General features: G+C 34.8%; 1 protein-coding gene across 1 annotated transcript in view; it reads left to right on the top strand.

Moving 5' to 3' along the window:
* Positions 1-8,537: 8,537 nt before the first annotated feature.
* Positions 8,538-17,089, top strand: part of LOC121733638 — a 50,097-nt gene continuing 41,545 nt past the window's right edge. Inside the window, exon 1 of the mRNA XM_042123952.1 lies at positions 8,538-8,794. The gene's annotated coding sequence lies outside the window, so the exon portion shown is untranslated. The remainder of the gene's footprint in view (positions 8,795-17,089) is intronic.

Genomic DNA, 17,089 nt, shown 5'->3' with positions numbered 1-17,089 from the left:
AGTAACATTTCGTGCACAACTTTTTCGAAGACCTCTTAAAAGAGATACTTTTTTTACGATTAATTTAATTTTATACTATTATGTTTTTTTTTAATTATTACGTAATAGGTAATTAATTATATTAGGTACATACACTTTTTTTCCATATTATGACCAAAACTTAGGACAGGCCTCGCCTCCGTGGACGCATGTCGCGAACTGAACTTATTGAACATTCATAAAATGCTAATTACTTCATAACACATTTATTATTGTTTTTAGTCGTATTCTCAAGTACTACAAATAGGTGGTTTTAAAGAGCACAAAATGTTATGTTTTTGTTTCTTATGAAACGCTTCAGACATTTAAATTGATTTTAACAGGCGACCTCTAAAAATTGTGTTTATAAAAAATGGTTATGATTTTCAGTTTGATGGAAAATCGATGCATGTTACATCAGAAACCTATTAAAAAGCTCTATTCATGAAGCCCTAAGCGGCCGCATCCGGCCGCGATAACAATAGATAAGCTACTGTGTCTCGTTATTCCACGATCGATGGGTTAAAGTGTTTAATTAATACTCTTTAGTTATAGTTTAGTTACATTATTATTTATTATTTTAAATTTTTATCTGACATTACGGATTTTGGCATTATAGGTACAGGGTGCAAATTGCAATTAAACCTTCCGACCAAATTTCGATATTAAGTATATTATTGATCCTTGTTAAAAATAAAAATACACGTTGATAGATATTTATAAAATAAAAGGCCGATTATAGTAATTTACGAATATCCCAGGAAAATTAAACATTCGACCTAGGAATAATTCGCATAGAGCTGAAAAGGAGAGACGTTAAATACACTATCTATACTAATATTATAAATGCGAAAGTATCTCTGTCTGTCTGTCTGTCTGTCTGTCTGTCTGTCTGTCTGTCTCGCTTTCACGCCAAAACTACTGAACCGATTGCAATGAAATTTTGTACACAGTTATTCTAGAGTCTGAGAAAGGACATAGGCTACATTTTGATGTGGGAAAATATCTTATTTCCATGAAAATATCGATGAAAATGAATTCGCATTGCGCGTGGCCAGCGCTCATCCCGGGGGTCCTGGGTTCGAGTCCCGCAGGCGGAACAAAAAGTTTTCAATGTTCCTGGGTCTTGGATGTGTATTAAAATAATATTTCAAAAACCTTAAATATATTTTATGTATAATATTATAAAAAATCCAGAAATATATCGACGCGATGCAATGAACATTTTAGTTCTAATACGATTCAACAGATGGCGCTTTTTTTTACTTCGTTGGAACATAAAACTAATCATACTTATTAGTTATTATGTTTTTGTTTATAGTTTTTAATACGTTAGAATATTATGTTTAATAATATTATCACTTGCTATAATAATAATCAATCTATCTTATCTTATAGAACTCCTACTGCATTTCTAAGGAGTTCGAGTGTGTTGTGTTGGCCTATATTCCATCCAGAAAATATATCAATGCAATCAACATTTTAATTCTAATATATGAAAACAGATGGCGCTTTATTTTTTACTTCATTATTATAACAGAACTAATCATACGGTACCTACTTTATTATATATTATTGTTTTTATTCATAACTAGCTGTTGCCCGCGACTTCGTCCGCGTGGACTTTAGTTTATAGCGCGCGGTGTCAACAAAATTTGTGTAAAATTTAAAAACTTCTTAAAACCCTGGTAAGTGGTACCCCTCTTAGGGCCGCGCTACACCGGAATGGCAGCGCTGAAAGTGCTCGCCTCGCCGCTGCCATTCCGGTGTAGCGCGGCCCTTAATTAATCAAAATACCCAAAAACAGCTGTGCAGTGTGCACATAATCTGTACTAATATTATGAATGCGAAAGTATCTCTGTCTGTCTGTCTGTCTGTCAGTCTCGCTTTCACGCCAAACGCCAAAACTACCGAACCGATTGTAATGAAATTTTGTATACTGATAGTCTAAAGCCTGAGAAAGGACATAGGCTACTTTTTTACTGGAAAAAAGGGTTGTAAGGGTCGTAAATTTGTTCAAAAAATTCATAATAGATGGCGCCGTGCGTCTTCTACATCGCGCTGACGCTTGCTCAACACTTAAGTCTTGATTTTTTTCGATTGTTATATCTATTCTACGGTATTAAATAACTCAGTACTTTATCTGTGCAGGCAGTGACGTAACCTTAAGACCAAATTTCACCAACGACTGTTAAAGTTAATGCTCGAATTAGTATCACGTTAGCTGTTTTGTTTTTCATATGAATGAAAGAGAAGACAGGATATTTTAACAAGCTGTTAACACTAACAGACGTTGGTGAAATTGGGGCTAAACCTATCAATGATAAATAGTTTATGGGTAAAGTTGTGTAATTGGGGGGCTAAATAAGCTTTAAAATTTGGCATAATATATAAAGTTTAACATACAAAAATGAAGTACTTATTGTTTGCACACTGCACAGCTGTATTGATTTAAGGGGTACCAGGGTTTTTTTATAAAAGCTTTTGACACCAATTTTGTTGACATCGCGCGCTATAAACTGAAGTCCACGCGGACGAAGTCGCGGGCAACAGCTAGTATTAAATAAAACCTCAAAAGTCCCCGGCGATCGTCCTTGTGCTTAAAATTTTATCCAAGGTCAAGATATGAAAATGACGTTTTTCCCGGTTTTGTTCAAACGGTACATTTTATCATAAAAATAGGTGGGACAAGTTTGTAGATCGTAGAATTCTTTACAAAACATAAGTTCTACATACATGACACTCTTTTCCGTTCGACCTACCATTCGCTATAAATAGTGGATTTAGGTTTGAGGAAATCATATCTATACTTATAATATTATAAAGCTAAAGAATTTGTGGAACTACTGGTTCGAATTGAAAAATTATTTTTGTGTTGGATAGTCTTATTTATCTAGGAAGGCTAAAGGCTATATAACATTACGCTGCGACCAATAGGAGCGAAGAAACAGAGGAAAATGTGAAAAATGCGGGGAAAATTATTTGAAAAGGCTTATCTCACAAGCTGCTCAAGCCCAAAAATTTTGACTATGTTCCTTTCACGTGGTCTACTCTTTTGTGCCAAATAACACACACACACACACGGAGGATTGTCGGAGACTTTTGAGGTTTTATTTCTAAAGGTGTATTTTATATTTAACGTTTCTAGTCTCTACCAATTTTCAGCTCTATGCAAATTATACCGGGCTAGTAGTCTGTTTATAGATTTTAACTTTTTTTAACAAATAATGTACTTATCTTTAAATGATTTCGATGTAGATCTACTCGTAAAGTAGTAAGGTGCTTTGAATTCCTCGTAAGCAAACGGAAACCACCATTGTTCGGAAACAATGTCAAGGCGCTAGTGATTTGTGTTCCGATAGACATTTCCTTCCGAATAAAAGATAAATTACCTTATACTTAATGTAAAAGATTCGTTCAATACAAGCGAATCAATAAAGCAATACGCATACAAGCGTCACATACACATCCGAACGTATTATCACTTAGTTTTGCTACATCCAGTATAATAGGATATAATATTACTGCAACGTTTTCACGCTAGAGTGCAGCACCAGCATAGACAGTAAAGAAAAAGTTTGGTCGACATGGTTTTCGTCAATATTCTGGCATGACGTGTCTGCCGGCCGGCTCTTGGCCGGCAGACGGCAATATTTACTGTATGTGCTAGTAGCGCCCTCTGTTCCGACCTTTGCGTAATATTACTATCCGAGAAAAAAATCGATGATTATTTCGGGATTTTACATGACCTCTACATTTTTAAACTTAGAACTAGGTACTTTTTTTTTTTCAAAACAAAAATGTAGAGCCAAATCTGCGTGTTTTCCTTAATTTAGAATACTGGTACTCCCCGCGTGGGGCAAAATATTTTCAATGTGCTAATACATTATCCTCATAACTAGTAGTGAATATTTCTGTAAATTTTACTTAACAATATTATGTTTTCGCAACAGGAAATTCTGATAAGCTTATTGTAGAGTTCGCTTTTAGCAGTCAAAATGATATTCATCGCGTATTTTCATTTTATATCATGATTTTTCTAAACTAAATAAATTTTAAATGAACTATACTAGACAAAGCAATTATTCGAAATAATTGTATTTTAAAAATATAAAACCGACTTCAAAATTGTACGAAATAAAAAAATATTAAATAAAAAAAACAGGATTAAAATTCCGTATCTCAAAAAACGACTGAACCAATTTTTATGAAACTTGCAGTATTCTTTAAGTTAAACAATACCAATACAAGAAAAAAGAATTACATTAACTACAGCCTACAAGGCAATAAACAATGACCGTACATGACAATTTAAAATTATTCACGTACAGGGACAAAGAGCATACTGATGGACCTCACGACCTCAGAAGGCTTCGCGAATTCAAGATGAGGACATTATCCTGGGACCTTAAAGTAGGTACTGCGCAAAACATTTGCAAGCTGAAGTCCAATCGGCGAGGCAAAAAACTTGAAACACATGTAAAATTTAAAAAATAGGTATCAATTAAACTTTTTAATCGGGACTTAACGCGACTTATTTAAGTAGTAATGCTACTACGAGTACATTTTCTCGACGTTTCGGCCGTGTTGCAACGGCCGTGGTCACGAGGGGACTCAACATTACTACTTAAATAAGTCGCGTTAAGTCCTGATTAAAAAGTTTAATTATAATGCAACGCGAAAGTTTAAAATGTTAGGTAGCAATTTTTCTTCATTTTCATTAGTAATCCTAAATCCTTAGTAAAAACTACCAGAAAAAGTATTTAAAACACTCCTACTGGGAATTCAAAATTTTTATGTATGATTTAAAAAAAAATGCTTTTTCCCCCATTTCAGTGCTGATGCAAATGGGTATTCAGATTTCTAAAATAGTTATTTTAATTTGGATCGTGTTAGTGAAACCCATATTAAAATATCAAATATTTATAAGGTTACAGATTTATCAATATGTGTACACAGTACAGTCAAGGGAATCCCCTTGCTGATACACATCTAGTGTCAAAGTTGACCGGGGCCTTACTGTACTTATGCAGCGATTAATGCTAAGGTCGAAATACATAAATCACTTCGTATTTACATAAATTACTCAATGAAGTATAGCATATTGTATTATCTATGGTGGAAACATAAAGTTAATATACCTAGCGGAATAGAGCATCAATCTCGAGCTGTAAAACGAAACCGAAATTGATTTACGTCTGTGTGTAAAATATGTGTACGTATACACTTACACAACCATCTTTATATTATGTGATTAAATTGTCAACGTGCCGATAAGTGCCGACTGTACGTCAAAAAAGAGTTCTGCTGTTATGTATCACACGTCTCTTTTTACCAGGTAGTGTTACTGATAGTGACATCTCGCTTGCTCTAGCCTTTGTTTCTCTATTCCGCTAGGTATATTAAGTTTATGGGTGGAAAACAACTTAAATCTCTTTCAATAGGGAATATTATGCAAAGGTCGGATCAGAGGGCGCCACTAGCACATACAATTAACAATGCCTAAATAATAATTAATCCGACCAACATCTGACATTTGTAGACAAACGCTGCTGCCTCTACATTGCAGCTAAAAATTTTCAAAGCCCGTCGACAAACGGTCATTCAATGAGGGTTATCGATGTACTATTTGCCACCTACACCAGAGGGACGTCGCGCGTCGTGTCAGACAGCCATATGACAGTTATAACATAACATTTTTTTATGAAATAAGGGGCAAACGAGCAAACGGGTCACCTGATGGAAAGCAACTTCCGTCGCCCATGGACACACAGCATGAGAAGAGCTGCAGATGCATTGCCGGCCTTTCAAGAGGTAATAAAAAAAACGGGCTTTGGCCCACCACACATTCCACCACTGTATCTCCTGTGTCGCCAGGATCGACAGCGGTATCCAACAACGAAAACCCTTTGATATGATCTCAGGGAGCCTAAGAGGGAATAGGGTAGGGGAAGGAAGGGAATAGGGGAGGGTAGGGAAGGGAATAGGGTAGGGGATTGGGCCTCCGGTAAACTCACGCACTCGGCGAAACACAGCGCAAGCACTGTTTACGCCGGTTTTCTATGAGCTCGTGGTATCTCCGGTGAAAATGAGAAAATAAAAATGATTTAAGTTGAGACCAACCGATGGCTTGGTTTCAGTTACAGTCAATTTCAGGTTTAGTTCCTGAGACCGGCTTTAGATTCACTTTCGATAAAAAACGTCTGATATTTTGGCCGCGTCAAAAAACTCAAGTATCTATTTGTGATCGCCCGCTCACCGGCTTATCTAAAAAAGTAAGACTAAACTAAACAAACTCAATGTTTAGTTTAGTCTTAAACTAAACATTGAGTATTCGCGTCGCTCATATTTACGATTATATATTCCATATCCATACTAATAAAATAAATGCGAAAGTGACTATGTCTGTTACCTCCCCACGCCCGAACCGTGGAACCGATTTAGTTGTAATAAAGCTTGGAGACACTTTGAGTCCCGGAAAAGGACATAGGATATGTCTGTGTGACATATGATTGGTCTCATACAGGACATAGATTAATGACCAAATATCTAAAAGGGGTGACAGACGTGCGAGTAAGTACGTGGACTTATGGTTCGACGATCTTCGCCTGTGGGTCAGCAAAGAGCCGCGAGCCTGTGGGCATGGTAGTCCAGTGTGAGCGATTCTCGTGTGTTACAGACGCGATCCGAGTAAGTTCGCAAACATAAAACCCGTGTGGCCTTTAAGGACATAGGATACTTTTTATCCCGGAAAAATATACGGTTCCCGTACGATAAATGACTTACTGCGCAACGAATAGGGCGTCATTTGGTAATCTGAAATCTCAAACTAAACATTTAGTAATCGTGTCGCTAATATTTACGATTCATATTTACTCTAAAACATTCATTTTAAAATTATGTCGGTTACTGAACTGTTGAACAGTATGTTATGACTTGTACAGGTATTTGGAGCACAGATAACATTTTCGTGTTAGTAGTAAACTTCTGTGGTACTTCTGTATGAGTTAAATGTTCAATATTATTTATAAATAATACTAGTTTTTACTAACCTCTCCCTCGAGGGCAAAACCTAGTTATTAAAGTATCCAACGGGAACTCTATATTTTCAAATTTCAGAATATAAAATCTAGTAAAGTATTATGACGCCGACCGAAATACGTTTAGTATTTTTAATCGACTTCCAAAAACGAGGAGGTTATACATTCGGCTGTGGATTTTTTTTAAATGTAACTATGTTCAACGATTACTCCGTCGTCTCCGCCGTTTGTAAGCCGATTTTCAATTTTTTTATTTTGTTGTGTTAGGTTTCACTCCAATTTGGTACCATGTTCACCAAAGTGGTCACCTGATGATGGGATCCAGGAGTAATCGAGGGAACTCCTCAAAATTCAAATGGAAACATAACTATGGTTTTCTTGGTTTCATATGAAGTATTCCATCCATATGTTACCAAAAAGAAAAATTTTGGACTAGGATATATCATGGTTCGAAGGTGGTGAACAGAACTCCTTACTCCTTATACAGGGTGTAACAAAACTAAGTGATAATACTTTAAGGTGTTACGTAAGTTACGGTAATTGTCCCGTGTATGGCCACCTTTCAAAATTTTCTTTGAAATTTTGTTTACGTTTTGCTTTTTTAAGCAACTTCCGTCGCCCATGGACACTCGCAGCATTAGAAGAGCTGCAGGTGCGTTGGCGGCCTGTTAAGATGGAATTGGGGAGGGTAGGGAAGGAAATAGGGGAGGGTAGGGAAGGGAAAAGTGTAGGGGATTGGGTTTCCGGTAAACTCATTCACTCGGCGAAACACAGCGCAAGCGCTGTTTCACGCCGGTTTTCTGTGAGCCCGTGGTATTTCTCCGGTCGAGCCGACCCATTCGTGCCGAAGTATGGCTCTCCCACGTCAAAATGATTAAATTTGTTATGTAGATAATATATAGCTCTACATACCAAAATTACAAAACAAAATAATATTATTCATTATTATTGTATAACAGTGAAAATTTTATAATAATTATTATAAGTACAGCGGCTTTTTTGTCAAAATATTTTATTTTTAATAAAATTTATAAAATCTTTCTAAAATTAAACAATGGAAATACATTTACCTTCTCAATATTTAGCTTTTTTGTCGATAATCGTCATAGAAAAGAAAATCCAGGAGAAAATGTACATTTTCCGCGGAAAAAACGCTTTCGCCATGTCTTGCCGATGTCTTCTGTACCTACTTTCCGAGCGAATGCAAACAAACAAACAAATGTTTCATCTTTTTATTAATATCTACTTATTAAGCTGTACATTTTAATTTGTTTACCTGATTTAACTTATAATTAGGTAGTTAATGTGCTCTACCAATTATTAAATTTCAAAATTAAGTAATCACTTATCACTTAATAAGCACGATGTTAAAGAGCATGAAACAGTCACGTGACCGCAATGCTGTATCAACTTTGACTCGGAAGCGACAGAAAAGCGAGACATTCTACAATCTACAGCATTGTGCTTTTAAACATGGGCGACTGACGCCGGCGCCGCTCAGTACAGTCGCAACCAGCGAGCGCGTAGCGTGTTCCGTTTTTTTTTTGTCATTACGAAAAAAGTTTGTTTTTCTCTATTTTTAAATTAGTGCTCACAATTTACATGTTTATCAGCCGAACCTTGAACGAATGTTATAAAAAACGCGAGTGGGAGCGATAAATAAATACGCCGGTTTCGTAAATATTTTTGGTGAAGGTTTTGAGTTGGATTTTATCGTATTATCTAGGACTGTTGAGGTGAGTGACACTAAAGGGATCTAGTATATTTTATTTTTACTATCACCGTGCGGGTTGAAGCGCGGTCGAACTATTTTTGGCGGACGTTCTAGGTTGCACCAATATTTTTGTGTCTCAAATTACAACTATACTTGGTACTACTAGTATATATTCTGTGACTATACTACAATAATAACAAGGAAAACTCGAATAAAATTTTGTTTTTAGAAAATAAAAAAATATTAATTAAAGGTGACCTCCATTAGCACGTAGTACGTACCTAATTTATTAAATATCATTAACTAAATTTCTCACACAATTTAAGTCCATAAATTTCCAATTATACTTCAATTCGGTGAACAGTTTTTTTATAAAAAAAATGTAAATATTGACACAACAAAACGTGCGCAGACTGCAGGTCATATATATGTATTACAATTTCTACTTTCAAACCTACCAGCCATGAAAAGACCGCAATGGGTGTGTAAATGGCTTCACGTTGAGATAGCATGCTTTTAAAGCATTGCTTTATATTCACTTTTATTTGAATGCAAGCAATAAAAAAGTTCATCTGCATAAAAACCCTCAAATAGTACTTGCTTAAATTAAACGGAGGCGGCGCCAAAGTAAAGGGTAATTTAATTTTTTTAAGGTCAATTAGGCATATTATTATCTGATAAGATTAAAATAAGATCTTATTAAAATTCTCCGGTAGTTATTGAGAATAAGTTCCCAGATTATTGTTATGGGTAATACAATCGCAATGTTGTCTTATGTCTGGTACCTAAGCTTTGAACACCCAACGAAGCCTTAGATGCTACATGTTTATGTTAGTATGGAATGTATTTACTATTTAAGGAAAGTTACGAGTTAGAACTCTAGGAAATATTTTATTTGATTTTCCGTCATGGTTATCTGAATTTTTTACTTCTTTTTACAAAAATATGGCAAAATAACAGTGAGATTAACGCACATACGCGACGGTTCCTAATTTACTAACTGTTTAATAGACATACAGATGATCGTTCAGCGAAAAGATTCCGTTTTTACCCCTGATGTGCCAAAAATACAAAATAATAAAATATGTTAACCAATAAAATAAAAAAAGGTTAAATAAAAATTATAATAAGCAGAAAATGAATACAACTACATATTTGCATGTGATAAGCAGCTATATAATTTTTGTAAGTAGTGAGTAATAGTCAAATAGGATATTAATTCGTTTGACCTTACTCTCAGTCTAAACAGATTCATGGCATTCATTACGATTTACGATACGCATCTTCACACGAACTGATTTTTTTTACTATATGCGAACAAAAAAAAAATCTCCACAGCTGAACATATAACCTCCTCCTTTTTGGAAGTCGATTAAAAACTGACAGAATGTTGAAAACAATAAGAATTCATATTATCTCATTGCGTTCCTAGGTAACTATTAAGTAGCGATATTTCCTTGAATTTCTAATTCTAATTCAATATTTTGAATGCAAATGAAAATAATGTAAATATTTTGTATACAATCGGTTGCCTCATAAGTCATACAATTTCATTTGGACGTGTTTTATCTTCAGCAACTTGTTGCAACAGTACGATGAAACCATTTTACCGGCGCGACGCGATGTTATCACAAACATAAAAGAAAGTAGTTTTTATTTTCTAAGCATAATATTTTTTTCACATCATAACATTTTGTGCTCGATTGTACGTGATAGTACCATGTCAAAAATGGAGCGCACCTCTACTTGTTAATACTGTATATAAACAAAAAAATATACCTAATAATATAAATATATTATTATTTCTTTAAATTTTTAAGCTGTATAAAATATGAATGGTTATCATGAATTGAAATTTTCCTGGTAGACCAAACAGGATAAAAGCTTAATTCTATAAATAAGTATTTAAATGTTTTTCCCGCTTCTGCACCCGTAGCATGGCTACAGTAGAAATACGAAATATAGACAAACAGTGGAGATAAACTGAAGGTGCCGTTCCGATCTTTACTGCGGTGAGCCGCGATCGATAAAAATTCAATTAAAATTCCACTTTATGACATAGACTTTAATCTACATATTATTATAGTCATAAAGTGGCATTATATTTGATTTTTTGTCGATCGCGGCTAGCCGCGGTAAAGATCGGAACGGCAACTTTATCTCCGCTGTTTGTCTATACTTTCGTATATCTACTGTGGCCATGCTACGGGACGTGCTGGTCGTATTTATATAATATATTAGTCTCAAAACAATCAAACTAAAACGAAATTATTTCTTCTGTTAGTAATATATAAAATTGTTTACGCAGTCTCACTAGGCAAAGGTCTCCCCTTTTATGTTTATTCTATAATGCAAATGCTCAAGTATTGAATAATTTTTTGTGGCCTATCATAACTCATAACCAGGGGACACATTTTTAAATATGATTGAAAAAAAGTGTGAACTGAAGGCACCGACCGCGACAGTTTAATTCTGAGAACGCGACCCTTCTCGGAAAGTTTCGAACCTTTTTAAACATTTGTATAAAATTTGGCGCCACGGCTATGAATAGACCATTCAGAAGGACGAAGAACAATGTATGAATGTAGTCTTTTTTTTTCGGTCTACAATAGAGGCAAGAAGATGCAACCACAGTAAAATATAAGCCAGGATAACGTGAAATACAAAGAGTATGTAAACTATACGTAATAGTGAAATAACATTATTATCCGTAATGAAATAACACCATGATTTGGCTGTAGGTACTGTGGTAGTAATTTGTAACTTTGTAGTCATAATCTCAAAATTTTAGTGTTTTATGGTCATGAATTCGTCTAAATAACTTTTTTACGATTCGTAATTCCCGTAACAAATGGCCAGCGCGACCAATAAACAAAGATTTGAAATCGATTGATTGAATGAATCGGCTTATTTTTAAATTGTTATAATGGCGAGGAATGTTGGGAATAATAAAAATAATGGCTTACTACATATTATTACATCAGTCTATATTTTCAACCGACTTCTAAAAAACTAATGTAGGTTATGAATTCGTATTTTTGTGTAACGTCACTGTATACTGTAATTATAATTGCCATATTATGTATTTTATGTATGTGTGCAACTCCGCTGCGCCAAAATTACAACCGTAACCGGGAACCGTAAATTTTTCCGGAATAAAATGTATCCTATGTCCTTCCCTAATCCCCGGGACTCAGAATCCCGGGGATTGGGGAAGGACATAGTATACATTTTATTCCGTACCAAATATCTCCATACCAAATTTCAGCAAAATCGGTTCAGCGGTTAGTGCGGGAAGAGGTAACAGACAGACACTTAAGAGCGCTCCTGATTTAAAAAACGAATACAAAACCGTGGAAATTGGTTCGTGCGTTCTGGAGTTATAGCGTCAGGAAGTAAAACCCGACTTTTTTTATATTAGATACCTATATGTAGTTTTTTGGCAACAGATAATGATGGAGATTAAGACGAATTCCGATATTTGCATTATCTAACACTAACAACGTATTAACAACCGGTTTGCTACGCCATTTGACATAGAACTTGAAAATTTACATTCAGAGATTATAAACAATATCGATTTAACCGAGCTACGGAGTAACAAAGTATAACATATATTTAAATATATCTTCCACTTGCGAAGATTCTGGGTTTAAGTTAACGCCAGGTAAAAAATACAAACTAAAATTAAAAATAAGAAAGTGCCTCTTAAGTCTTAAGTCTTCATTCCTAAACCGCTGAACCGTATTTGGCTGAAAAGTACATTGGACTTTGGAGTCCCAAGAAAGGACAAAATATTATGATACTTTTTCGTATTATGTCTTGGTCTTCGTATTTAATAGTAGATAATATCATATTTTTCATATTTATTTAACCGAGAGTTCCAAGATTATGCTTCGAATGGGAGAATGCAAGAATTTTAGCGAGCCAGTTTTTGTCTTCGTGTTTCTTTTTCGCACGTAACTCTACATTTATCCTGTAAGGTCAAACAATGCATACTTTATTAACAGGTTGTGAATTAAACGAGATTGACCGGATCAGTATATTAAATATTAATAAATAAACATTCAACTTGTGTTTAGCACATGCCAGCACATCTTGTACTTTGCGAGACAATCTTATGGATTTATGTAATTGGGCAGAATCTGTGTATTTCCAAAGTTTAAAGGGAGTTTTTGGATATAAAAACAATCTAGCTAGGTCTCTCCTGGAAAATCAGGCATTTTTATATTTTCGTTTTCCGTTAAGCGCTACGAGCAAAGCTCTCTATAGCGTTATGAATAAGGAAGCCAAAAACAAACACAAATCTGGCTTTTCAGAAAGAGCTCTACAACTTTCCCCCCCCCCCCGAAAAATGTTGTTTTTAAAGTAGTATATTATTAAATTGTCTCTTTCTATTGATTTTGTCTTACTAATACTAATATAATATATTATTATATAATTATAAAGCGGAAGAGTTTATTTGTTTGTTTGTTTGAACGCGCTAATCTCAGGAACTACTGATCCGATTTGAAAAATTCTTTCAGTGTTAGATAGCCCATTTATTGATTTATTATTACATTATTATTACAGGCTATAGGCTATATTTTATCACGCTAAGACTAATAGGAGCGAAGAAATAGAGGAAAATGTGGTAAAAACTGGGGGAAATTATTTGAAAGGGCTTATCTCACGAACTACTGGAACAATTTTTCTACTATTTGGCACAGATAAAAAGTAGACCACGTGAAGGATCATAGGCTATTTTTTGTGGACTAATTTGTCTGTGAAATATCTAATTTACGCAGGGGGAACCCGTGCGGAACGTCTAGTACTAAATATTTCACCAAAGAAAAAATATAGAACCCAACTTGCGTCAAAGCACCACTTAGGTACTGTTAATGATAGTTTTTGTTTTAAATTCAATGTAATTTGTATTCAATTGTTATACTTAGCTATTGTGTACGTAGGTTTGACAAAAGTTGGCAAAAAATATTACGTGTTCTCCAACGTTTTATGTAAATACGCGCTGTTTGTGTTAAAACCGTTGTGTGATTGGCCTGAGTCCTGAACTAGAGGCCAAAGGCCAGCTTATGGACTCCCAAATTACTGAGTCACACTTAATCCAGTCTATATACCTAAACATGGACAATGGTCACTCATGGGCCATGGCCGTAGCTAAAAGGAGGCATTATGGGGCAATGCCCTACCTTAAAATTAAAAAAAAATTAAGATACATTTTTATTATTAAAAAGCAAAAAGCAAAAATTTTATACTTGGTGATTTATTTAGAAGATTAATAATTATTATGATATTTTTTTTTACCTCCGCCCTACCTGCAACCAATGCTTCCTCAAATTGACCTCAAATTTGACTCTAGCTATAGCCCTGTAATCACTACTCACTAGTCCGTAACTCATCAGACGTTTAAAAATCAATGCTGTTTTCATATTCAAAGATTCCTTCGAAAGAGTATCTGGCAAGTCTCTATTATTCTATACCTCTAAAACCTCTAAAACTCTATAAGCAAAACATTGCTTGTTGAAAATAAAGAACCTTTAAACTTGAAACTAACTTTAAGCAATTTTTAGGCTTATTTACTCCTAAAAGTAGATATGTTTTTAACGTGTCTGAGTAGAGTTGGTAGAAGTGTATTTTTTTTTAGGTTTTTAGTACTGAAATGGTAATAGGTAAATAAAAGTAAATAATTTAAGCTACTTGTCAATTTTTTTATCCAAAATACTTTTAGGTGAAAAAGTAACCAAAGCGCTTGACTCAACTTGCCCTAGTCTGCATATCACCAAATCCATGACGATTGGTGATGAATATGATGAGGTTGATGATGAAATAAGCATCGTAACAATTGCACTGATAATGTCGTACATAACAAGCTCACGCCCATCGCTGCGTACAAGCAACAAGTGAATATTTACATTTACATTTCGACTTTATTACTTGGCAATAAGGTTCAAAAATCGTCAACGGATGTGTCGCTGAATGTACGAGAGTCCAGCAACTTATCAGACTTGAGGTGAATGGGTCACCTTATCACGTATTTTATGGAAAATTAACTTAATGCTGAGTTATAAATAACAAAATGAAAATATTGTTGTTATACTATTGTAGAGCTCCTTTCTAAAAATACTCCTGTGTGAGACTTAAGAATGACTAGATGTCGCCAGCATCTCGGTTGCGCCATCACGCTGGATAATATACGGTATATTTTCCGGGATAAAAAGTATCCTAATGTTTTTAAGAGACTATGTTTGTAATAACCCGTTTATTTCTTTTTTAAATATCCTTTTTTATGGTTGTCTGGAATAGATCGCTTAAAGCGGTAAGACCGCCAATTTGCGCCCTTCCTAAAAATTGTTTCTTTTTCGCATTTTGTATTTTATTATGTGCAAATAAAGAGTTCATTATTATTATTATTATGTCCTTTCCCCGAAACTCAAAGTATATCCATACCAATTTAATCAAAATCAATTCAGTTATTTAGGTGTAAAGAGGTAACAGACACGCTTTCGCATTTTTTGTATTTCTTAAATAAGTAGTTCCTTAATAAAAAAGGAGTGAGCTTCTCTCAGCTCTCACAGGTCATCAAAGTAGCTCTGCAGCTCTCAGGGAGAGGGTACTTAAATAACAGGTGTTATAAATTCATAATATGTAACACTAGTGACTAGATGTCTTCTTCAACTTCGTGTCACTTATAAACCTTCCCTGGATTTCCAGGAATATTTTAAGACTAAAATTAGCCGCATCGGTTCAACCGTTTAATCGAGTTATTGCATTTTTTATATAGTCCGTCAAGAGCATTAATAGGTACTATTATTTGGATTGTCAGTATTTTGGATTTAATAATCCAATAACCTAATGATTAGGTTCGCTGTTTGCGGTGGGTTGATCGTGCCCGTGACTGTTCCTAGGCGAGGGGTTGATTTGTTAAGTTTGGAAAAATAGTTTTTTATTTAATTTTTAGAGAGATATAGCTGAAGCCACGTATGTTTGTTATAACTTCGCATAACTACAGAGTTCAAAAAAACAAAGTTTGTACAGCACGCAGCTTACATTATCATAAGTTCTGACCTGTCACGTGCGTTAATGTCAGTAATTTGTTTTGTCTTAAAATACTTCGTTTCATCAGATTATTGTTATTAGTAAAATTGATAAGATCATTTCGTGATTGAATACTATCCGTTGCATCTTTACGGATAATTACTAAATAGCACAAGGAGAATCGCATTTCTATCCTACGTGGAATCAAATAATCAGGAATACCTACCTACATGATACTGGTATTAGAGATGTGCCGACAAGTCGTTAAAGCCGACTATCCACTTTCGTAGTCGGCGAATAGTCGGCAAAAAGAGCTGACTATCCGACTTTTTATTATTTAACTATTATTGATATTATATTTAAGAAAAACCTTGAATAAGTATTTTGAAATAAGCTAGATTCGGTTGCCGCGCTCAATACCCGCGATAAAAGCATGCAATAGCTTAAAATTTATTCTGAGATTTTGTATATTAATAAATTAGGTAAGTAATTATGTTACACATGATGTACAGAAAAAATATATCATGACATTAGTCATTAACACAAATAAAACAGGATCCGACACGTTCGTAGGCGGCGTATGCAACTTCCCTGCGAATCAGCAGTAAACGAAGCTTCACGGAAACATCCGAAATCATGATCGGCTTGGGCCTGGGCCGACTATCCGGCTTTTTACTTTTTTGCTATTATAATGGAATTACATTAAAGAAAAGCCTTGATAATTATTTATAATGTGTTTATATCATACTCACTGAATCTTACACATTTTAAAATTAAATGAAGTGTTTCTAAAATTACCTGCTAGTAATGAAAAAAAAATTAAATATATTTTTGAACAACAAAAGTGGCCGGATAGTCGGCTTTACCGACTAGTCGGCACATCTCTATAAAAATATATCCTGAAAACCATTAACTGATTTAACATAACCAAAACACGATCCGACACGTTCGCTGGCGGCGTATGCGAGATGCGACTCCCGTGATTCAGCAGTAAACAAAGCGTTACGGAAACATCCAAGCTTGGCTGACTAGTCGGCCGATTAGTCGGCTTCTTTGTATCCGACTAATCGGCTAGTCGGCTAGTCGGCCAAAATCGTGATCGGAACATCTCTGCAGTACCAAGTAATAGATTAAAAAGTTCCGTGCCCACAGATGATGAGAAAAATTATATTATTTAAATTTCTATGATCTACCCTGTGTAGGCTACACAATGTTTAACTAATACTGTTTTCTTGTTATTAGTTTATTTTAACAACCTAATAATAATTATAATTATTATGTT

Source organism: Aricia agestis, chromosome 14 (genome assembly GCF_905147365.1).
Source record: "Aricia agestis chromosome 14, ilAriAges1.1, whole genome shotgun sequence".
Taxonomy (NCBI): Eukaryota; Metazoa; Arthropoda; class Insecta; order Lepidoptera; family Lycaenidae; genus Aricia; species Aricia agestis.
Note: the sequence above shows the minus strand (reverse complement) of the source record. Positions and strands in the feature narration are given on the sequence as shown.